This window comes from Castor canadensis, chromosome 7 (genome assembly GCF_047511655.1).
Source record: "Castor canadensis chromosome 7, mCasCan1.hap1v2, whole genome shotgun sequence".
NCBI classification, from domain to species: Eukaryota; Metazoa; Chordata; class Mammalia; order Rodentia; family Castoridae; genus Castor; species Castor canadensis.
In genome coordinates this window covers 114,176,099-114,184,994 of record NC_133392.1, presented here as the reverse complement: position 1 = coordinate 114,184,994, position 8,896 = coordinate 114,176,099, and positions in this window count along the sequence as shown.

Genomic DNA, 8,896 nt, shown 5'->3' with positions numbered 1-8,896 from the left:
AGTTCCCAGCTTCTCCAAGTGCAGCCATTGGGAGGTGGTAATGGCTATGTGTGCATATTTTGGATCATAGCCCTAATGAAAGCTGCTAGCTCACCATCTCCCCTTTTCCCCTTCACATGGGCCAGAACTCATAGCACATGGTATCGATGGGGGACCAAAGCAACAACAGCAAAGGAACTGAAATTTGAATAAAGTTATGGTACAAAACAGTCTTCCTGCCTAATGTGAACTACTCCTTGTGAAGGAGTAAATTTCAATCTTGTTTATACCATTGTATTTGGGGTTCCTTTGTTATAAGGAGCAGTAATATCTCCCATGTATGTCATTACCTTACTTTAGTCAGATAAGATTTTCTCCTCTTTAAATAAATTCTCTTAAAATAAGCCACGAGACAAGAAATTTAGAAAATGGTGGAGAGAGGGAGGGAAGTAAAGTTCCCCACATGCCACATAAACAGGGTAGTTTCTTTACTGCTTTCTCTCAGTGTAATATTTCATGCATTTTTCTCCATTTACAATTCCTGTCCTTTTACTCCACTTAGCCTCCTGCAACCATTTGTTTAAAGTTCAGTCTAATTTATTCCAACATTCTACAAAAGTATATCCCTAGGGTTTCACATCCATAGTGATCCTACCTTCTGATATCTCAGAGTCTATAGTAAGCATCTGATCACATACTGTCTTGTGATGTTCTTGGCATGATAAGTATTTTATAACTGTTTGTTGAATAAATAAGTCTATGAATAAACAACTTCTAACTATGTCATGAAAAGTCAGTTATTCTCTAAAAACATCATGAGAGGTCAAGTGGCAATCATCAGGGAATAAATATATAAATCAAATAATCACAGATTCAAGCCTTTGTTTTGCCATTATCTAGCTGAACGGCCTAAGAAAATCACATTACTAGTTGTTCTCAACTAGCTTCCCAATAGTAAAATGGAAATGTCACTAGATGTTTACCTATCATAAAGATTAAATGAAAATCAACATAAAAATCTGGATAGAAAGCCTACCAGATTTTTCATATTAATACTTCCCAATTGCAAGAAATTAAATTTAATTATAACTCAACTATAGCAATTAACTCCATTTGCTCTATACCCAAAAATACAGAATGAAAACTATGTAACATAAAAATAAACTGTACAATGCAAAAACTCAAAGGTCCAGGAATAAGATACTGGTTTCAGTTTCATTACTAGAAACTTTCATGACATTAGACAAGTCATTTAACCTCTTGCCATATCTATCTTAGTAGTTGAACAAAGACATGAATCAAACTTCTTAATCCAGATAAGACCAAATAAAAGTTTTCTTTCTTACTCCTACTAATCAGGATTCCATTTCACAGTGATGAAACTCCAAGAAATGATTACTTTCTTCATCCAAAAGCCAGGAAAAGTGCAGCCAAACAGAAACACAAAACAATACAAAATGTTTAGCTTTTTCTACCTCCACGTCCTGAAGCAAGCACAATGAAAAAGATATGATCCTTGTTGAATCATATCAACAAGGTGTTTCAGAAGGGGATTACAGGCTGTAACCTTGTGTTTTACCATGTTTGCTCATCTGAGCAAGTGGGCTAAATAGGCACGTCCTTCCCAGAACTGCTGTAAATAGATTCCCTGGAGAATCTGGGAACAGAATTCTGATTTCCACCCTTGTCCTACAGTAATAAGAAGGCGCCCTTTCCCAGGCAGCAGATGTGGGCAGATGTCTGATTTCTATCCCCTGTAATGAGTATGTGGCTACCTTATCCTGAAGGTAAGGTAGAAGAAGGCAGAAGGCCCTGTCTTCTGTCTCCATCTCCCTTCACCCCCGGCTATGCTGATGAGAATGTGGGGTAGACAACTGTGAGAGGGAAGAGCACAAAGTGGGGAGCCCCAGAATAGCGCTGCAGAAGCATTATAAGGTAAAGTGAGCATTCAGAACCTCAACAGCCTACTTGTTAAAGTAAAATGTGCACACAGCGTCCAGAGCAAGTCATGTAACTTAATACACATCATGTCCAAGATATAGTTGAAAATTAATTTACCAAGAGCTAAGAGACTCTCTATTTGAATGAGATGACACAGATGTTAGATATATGGGATATGAAATATTTTAAAGCAGCTGTTGTAAAAATGTTCCAATGAAGAAACCTTCAAAATGAAATAATAGGAAATTTGAGCAAAGAAATAAAAGTTATACAGAGAATGAAAGGGAAATTTTAGGAGTGAAAACTAAAAGAACATTTAAAAAAGTCAATAGAACAGCTCACTAACAGAGAAGTTATGTCAGAGGCATTCATGAAAGTGAAGAGAGACCAGAGGAAAATCCCTGATCTGGACAACACAGAGAAAATGAATTGGAAACAATGAAGACTGAGCCTCAGGGCATTGTGGCCCAGCACCAAGAGATCTCACAGTTGTTCCATCAGCATCCAAGAATCCCAGAAGGGAATCAACAAGGATGTGAGGGTGAAAAATTATTTGAGGAAAGAATTGCAGAAGCTCTGTAATCTGCTAAAATCAAACCTTCAGACTGAAGAACGCAAGCAGCATAAACCCCTAAACAGTACCAAAGTCTATCATGACACTCTATGAAAACCAAGAAAAAAGAAAATTTCTGGAAAGCAGGCAGAGAGAAAAATCTCATTACTCATGGGCCCAAACAATGCAAATTGCAGAGGACTTCTCATCAGAAACCACAAAGGCCAGAAAGAAGTAGCATGTCATTTAAAAAGGTTGAGTGCAAGAATTGACAACCTGGAATCCTATATCCAGTGAAAATATGCTGCAGAAGGAAGAAGAAATAAGACATTCTCAGGTGAAGAAAAGCTAAGACTTTCCTTATTATATTTATTATTATAAATGAATAATAATTCCTTTATTTGCCAGTGGTCCTCCAAAAAATTGATGAAGAAAGTTGCTCAGATCAGAAAGGAAATTATGCATCTGGAATATAAGAAATGAATAGAGCAATGGAAATGATAAACAAATGCATAAATACAATAGACTATTCTACTTTTGGCAGTACTGGAATTTGAACTCAGTCTCTCCCACTTGGTAGGCAGGTACTCCACCAATTGAACCACATGTTCAGTCCTTATTTGTCTAGTTTATTTTTCAGGTAGGGTTTCCCTTTGTCTGGAGCAACCTTGAACTGTGATCCTCCTACTTATGCCTCCTGCATAGCTGGGACTACAGAAGTGAATGACCACACTTCCGTATTTGTTGAGATGGGTTCTTGCTAATGTTTTGTCTGGGCCTCAAATTGTGATTCTTCCTCCAGAGTACCTAGAATTATAGTCATGAGCCACCTCACCTGGTCTAACAGACTATTCTTTTCTGCTTTAGTTTTCAGAATTGTATTTGTTATTTTAAAGCAAAAGTATGACACTGTCTGATGTGGTTCTCTGTGTGTATAGAGACAATATTTAAGATAATTATATCATAAAAGGGGAGAGCAAAGGTGTTAAATATTTTTAATGTATCTATAGTTCCCTTTAAGTACAAAATTTTGGCTCTAGTAAAGCCCAATAAGCTAAATACACATCATTAGAGCAGTTATGTGAAAAGCAATACAGAGATGAATAAAATTGGAATTATCTGAAAAATGTTCAAGTAGTTCACAGGAGAATGGGAAGGAGAAACAGAGAAATTAAAACAAAGAAAAAAATCAGAAAAAAATGTGGACTCAAATCCTTCCATATCAATAAGTACAATAAATAGAAATTGTTTACCTTTACCAATTAAAGGACAGAGATTGGAATAATTAAAAAGATGGCCCCGGTAGGTTGTCTGGAAGCATTCATTTGCAATATAATGATATAAGTAGGTTAAAGAATGGAGAAACATATTATTTACACAGTAAGTAAAAAAAAGCTGGCATGGCTTCATTATAACAGATAAAGCAACATCCATGCCAAGAAAATTACTAGTGATAAGAGGGACATATCACACAAACAGGGTCAATTCATCAAAAATACATGTCAATCTTAAATGTGCATTAGTGATAACAAGGGTTTCCAAATACATGAAGGAAAAGTCACCAGAAAGGAATGGAAAAGAACTGAATGGATATATAGCCAATCTCACGCTGGAGTTGAGGAGTTCAGCATATCTTTCTCAGAAATTCATGGAATCAGTGGACAGGTAGTGAGCAAATATTACCTGTAGGTAGACATTCATTAAAGCAGCATGGCACATTTATGCAGATAAACTGTATCTTATGTCATCAAATCCACCCTGATATAGCGGAAAAGAATAGAAATCACATGGAGTTTGCCCTTTGCCCATAACCATTAACCCAAGGGTTAGCTCTGAATTAACCCAAGGAGAAGCTTTGAATAGTTGGAAGTTGAACAACACATTTTTTAAACCACAGCATAGGCTTAAGGCTCTAGTTTTAAAATTCTGTGACTAATGCTGTCACTAATATGAACAATGAGTGCTTCTGTCCTAGAGTATAGTACATTGTCCATCTGAACTCAAGGACATAAGCAAGTGTTTGAAATGCCCAGGCATCTGCAGGGGAAGTGAACTACTATTGGTTCTGCACCAACTCTAAGCTGTGCTCTGTGGACCATTCACTGTTTTGTTTAATCTTTGTAGTCACCTGCCGCCATGTGGTCTCCACAAGATACCTGTGCTGGCAGGGAAGCCAGCTGAGGATTCATGAGAACGTTTGGATGCTGAGTAAACTTGAAAGAACACAGTGTCCTGAGAGTCAGTAAGAGCTGGAGGGAGATGTTTTTATAGAGTGGACAGAGGCTGGGGCAAGGAATGTGAATTCCACTTGTTGACAGTGAATACACTGAGAAAATTTCCAGGAAAGGTCTGACATTTTAAAATCATTAGTTTAGTGAGAGTGCACTGCAGGGTCAGGGGCAGAAGGCTAGGGGCTCAGTTAGGATGGAGTCCATAGTTATCCAGCTGAGGAATGGTGATTATTTACATAGGGGATGGAGTGGCCGAGAAGAAAAGTATAGCAATTTTAAAGGTAACAATTATAAAAAGAAAATAAGGTAATCGTATTATAAATAGATATTTCAAAACTTTTTAACAATGTAACACACAAATGAGTTAAGGAACATAACATACCTAGCAAATTTAAATAGTAAACACTGGATTCATTTCCAAGACTAGAAGGGGCTGGCAGAATGATGCCAGTTGACAGGTAAGGAAAAGAATGCTCAAAACAGGCTTAACAGTTGCCAGCACCAGCCTTAGAGCCACATGTCCTCCTGTTCAATTCCTGCAGGTCCCTTTTCCTGCACATCAGGATTAGGATCGGGACTCAGCCAGGCCTCTTAGGTCCTCCTACCCGCTGCAGCAGCAGTTGCAACTGCCCAAAGTCCACGGGAACCAAGTTGCCAATGAATGGCAGGCGCCAGGGCCTTGGCGGGTAGTTTCTGGGGCGCCGGCTTTTGAGGAAGTCAGCAAAAAACAGAAAGACGACAGCAGCCAGCAGGAGCGTCCGGAGATGGAGCGTCGCCCAGAAAGCGGCCACCAGGGAGCCCGCCACCGCCAACATGGCTTTGAAGACCGCTGGCCCTTCTGTGATCTGAGTCCCTGCCTGTCACCAGACAGTGCTCCCAGTACAGCCCGTCCCTCCGCGACGCCCCTTTTCCTTCTCCAAGCCCTGCCTCCTCTCCTCGGCCCTCCCTGCCCCTCTGCTCTTTCCTGAGGCGGTGCCGGGCCCCTCCCGTCCCTCCCCTTTCCTCTCCCCGACAGGGCTGTCTCTTCCATTTTCAGAAGTGTACCTGGACATCTCTGCAATGTCTCTTCGCGATGCTCCTTCCTATCCCGCTTCCCGCGACCACACTCCACCCCGGCCCTCTAAGCTGCTCCCCGACCCCTTTCCCCCACCCTGCTCCTCCACAGCCACAGCCTGTCCGCTCTGCAGGGCCTTCCCCTGTCCCCTTCACCCATCCCCTCCCCTGTCCTACTGAGACTAGTACCCAGCAGTGCTCAGCCATAGCCACTCAGGCAAAGATGCCACACGAAGATGCCTGATAAAATTCACATGCAGTTTGGAAAAAGCCAGGTTAAGGGAGCATTCTGGTCTCAGATCAGCTGGAGCAAAAAAGTTTGTGAAACCTGTTCTCAAGGGGAAAAAGGTGGTAAAGCGTGCCTGTCATGCCAGTGATGAAGGGAAATTTAAAACAAGACCCAGTCTCTAAAATAACCAGAGTAAAAAAAAGGCTGGGTGTGTGGCTCAAGCAGTAAACCACCAGCCTCTTAAGGGTGGGCACCTTTGCAGCTCTTATGTTCATGACTTCCAAGCATCTCAGAGACATTTCATTTCATGGTTTCTTTTTTTAATTAAGTTTCTAGCACAGGGAACATGCATTTATTAATTATATATAGTTGAGAACTGAAAACTCTTATTATACTAATGTAGTATAAGACTTCTTGAGGCAACCAGGAACTCAGTAATAATGCAACATTAGCACATACTATTTATTAGCACCAACTGGTATTAAACAAAATGAAAAAAATATGGAACGCTTCACAAATTTCATGGTTTCTAATCCCCTCTCACCCAGCGACTGCACCCTTCCTGGTAAAAAGCATGACTGCAGCACAGAACGTTTTTGGGACTCTTACTGTATGACAGGCCGCACACACAGCTGCTTACCTGAGTAACTTTGCTTTTGCAGAGTTATGAAGGAGATGACCTTCTTAGTTTCATCTCGAGTTGAGAAAACAGAGGACAAGCTTAGCATGGTGGTTCATGCCTCAGAATGCAAGGCAAGAAGATGCCAAGTTTAAGGTCAATCAGTCTTTACTACACAGCAAATTTCAGTCAATCCTGGGATACATACAGAAGGACTGGGGTCTGGCTCAAGTGATAGCATTCTTGCCTAGGAATAACAGGCACTGGGTTTGATACCCATTCAACCCAGCACCACTAAAAAAAGAAAGAAAGAAAAAAAGGAAAACTCCTCAGGGTCCAGTGAATTTAGGCTTATAAATATTAGCTAACCCAAAGCAAGCTAGTTACAAGATGGTTCACATCCCATACAGTCAATCCAATGTGAAATGGCATGACAATAAATGCTTAGTGAAAGTTTAAGGCAAGGATATGTTCTAAAAATAGAAAGTTATTCTTTCCAGGTTTGGTTAATTAATGGTCACACCCTACTTGGCCTTGGGTCCAAGGCCAAGGTGGTGCTTCCACATATAAATCATCCCTGCCTTTGCTCACTTCCCAGAGGACCATTCTGAGACACAAACAAGATAAAGAACAGACTGCTGTAATAAATGGGAGAGGCTTCATGGCCAAACTCTGTGGATGCCTGAAAAGTTTCATTTCTAACTCTTATTAACTCTGACCTGAGTTATCTCAATAGGCCAGAAGCAAATACATGGCTGTGAAAGGCAGAAGGAAGGAGGCACAATCTAGCTATAACTTTTATGATGTGCTTTATGATTTACAAATCACTTTAAATTCACTATTTCTTTTTATCCTTTTAAGAACTTTATTTAGGGAAGGAATCATCACTCTTTTTTCCCCTCTTTGATGGAAAGATGGATCATTGAGTACATAAATGATTTATCCGGGGCCAACTTGGAGGTGATAGCGAGGCGGGATTTGAATCAAATTTCATCTTAGTTCAATAACTCTCATCTTTCCTCAGAGTCAACTTCTTTTTGTGCCCTCACATCTGAGCAGGTAACAGTAGCTTTAGAGAACATGTTATTACTTCTTGATTTCTGTTCAATTTCCTTCTCCAACAACATCATGTTTTAGGGACAGCAGAGATGTGGTGGCTGAGTGGGGAAAGATGAGGCCCATTCTGTACTTTAGACTCAGCTTCTCTTTGATTGGAGCGCGAAGGTAGTTTTTTTGTTTTTTGGGTTTTTTTTTTTTTTTGCCAATATTGGGGTTTGAACTCAGGGACTTGAGCTTGCTATGTAGGTACTCCACTACTTCAGCCACTCTGCCAGCCCCTTTTTGTGTGGGGTATTTTTGAGATTGGGTATTGCAAACATTGACAGGGCTGGCTTCAAACTGCATTTCTCCTGATATCTGCCTCCTGAGTAGCTAGGATTACAGCCATGATTCACTGGTGCCTGGCCTTGAAGATAAATTTTTCCACAAGTAAAGTGAATAAAGTAAACAGCTTAGACCGGGCCAACTATTCTCAAGGTAAGGTTGCTTTCCTGAAAGACAAAAGAGAAAAATGTATTGTCTATATATCTGGCATTAGTGTCTCCAGGGACTGGTATTGTCAGCTATCTTCTGAAACTCCCAGACTTTATGTCCAGCTACTATTTATGTCTGATATTTAACTGGATTCAACAAAGCACACATTATGTAAGCCCAGAACCACGAAGTCTAATGCCTTCAGGTGAGGCAGTTCTGGGGAAAGGTGTGGGTATAGGACCAATAAATGTGGGAAGGCTGGGTTGATTGAGAAAGTGGGTGACTAGCCTAGAGGCTTTCAAACTTCATTTAACAAATAAAAATGCCATAGCAGACAACAAAACAAATAAAACCATGGAACTTTTTTTAATTTTTAAAGGAAACTCCAAAACATAAGCAAGTATATTATCAGAACAGGGTTTCTAAATGTAAGTTATCTTTTTCCTATGTCTATTTTCTTTTGATGGTACTGTGGTTTGAACTCAGGATTTTGCGCTTACTAAGCAGGCCCTCTATTGCTTCAGCCGTACCTCCAGCCCACTTTCTTTCATTATCATGGGGACTCATTGATAGAGGTGTCCCTCTATATAGAAACTGTCTACCTCCTTTCTTCACTGGTCCTCACTCAACTAGTACCTGATCTTATGATGTGGGCCTGAGACTGAATCTTCCTCTCCACAGCTCACACTCAGCACTGCCCTGGCCACATCTCACTGTTATATGGAGATATGGGGAAGATGACAGAGATTTTGTTCAAC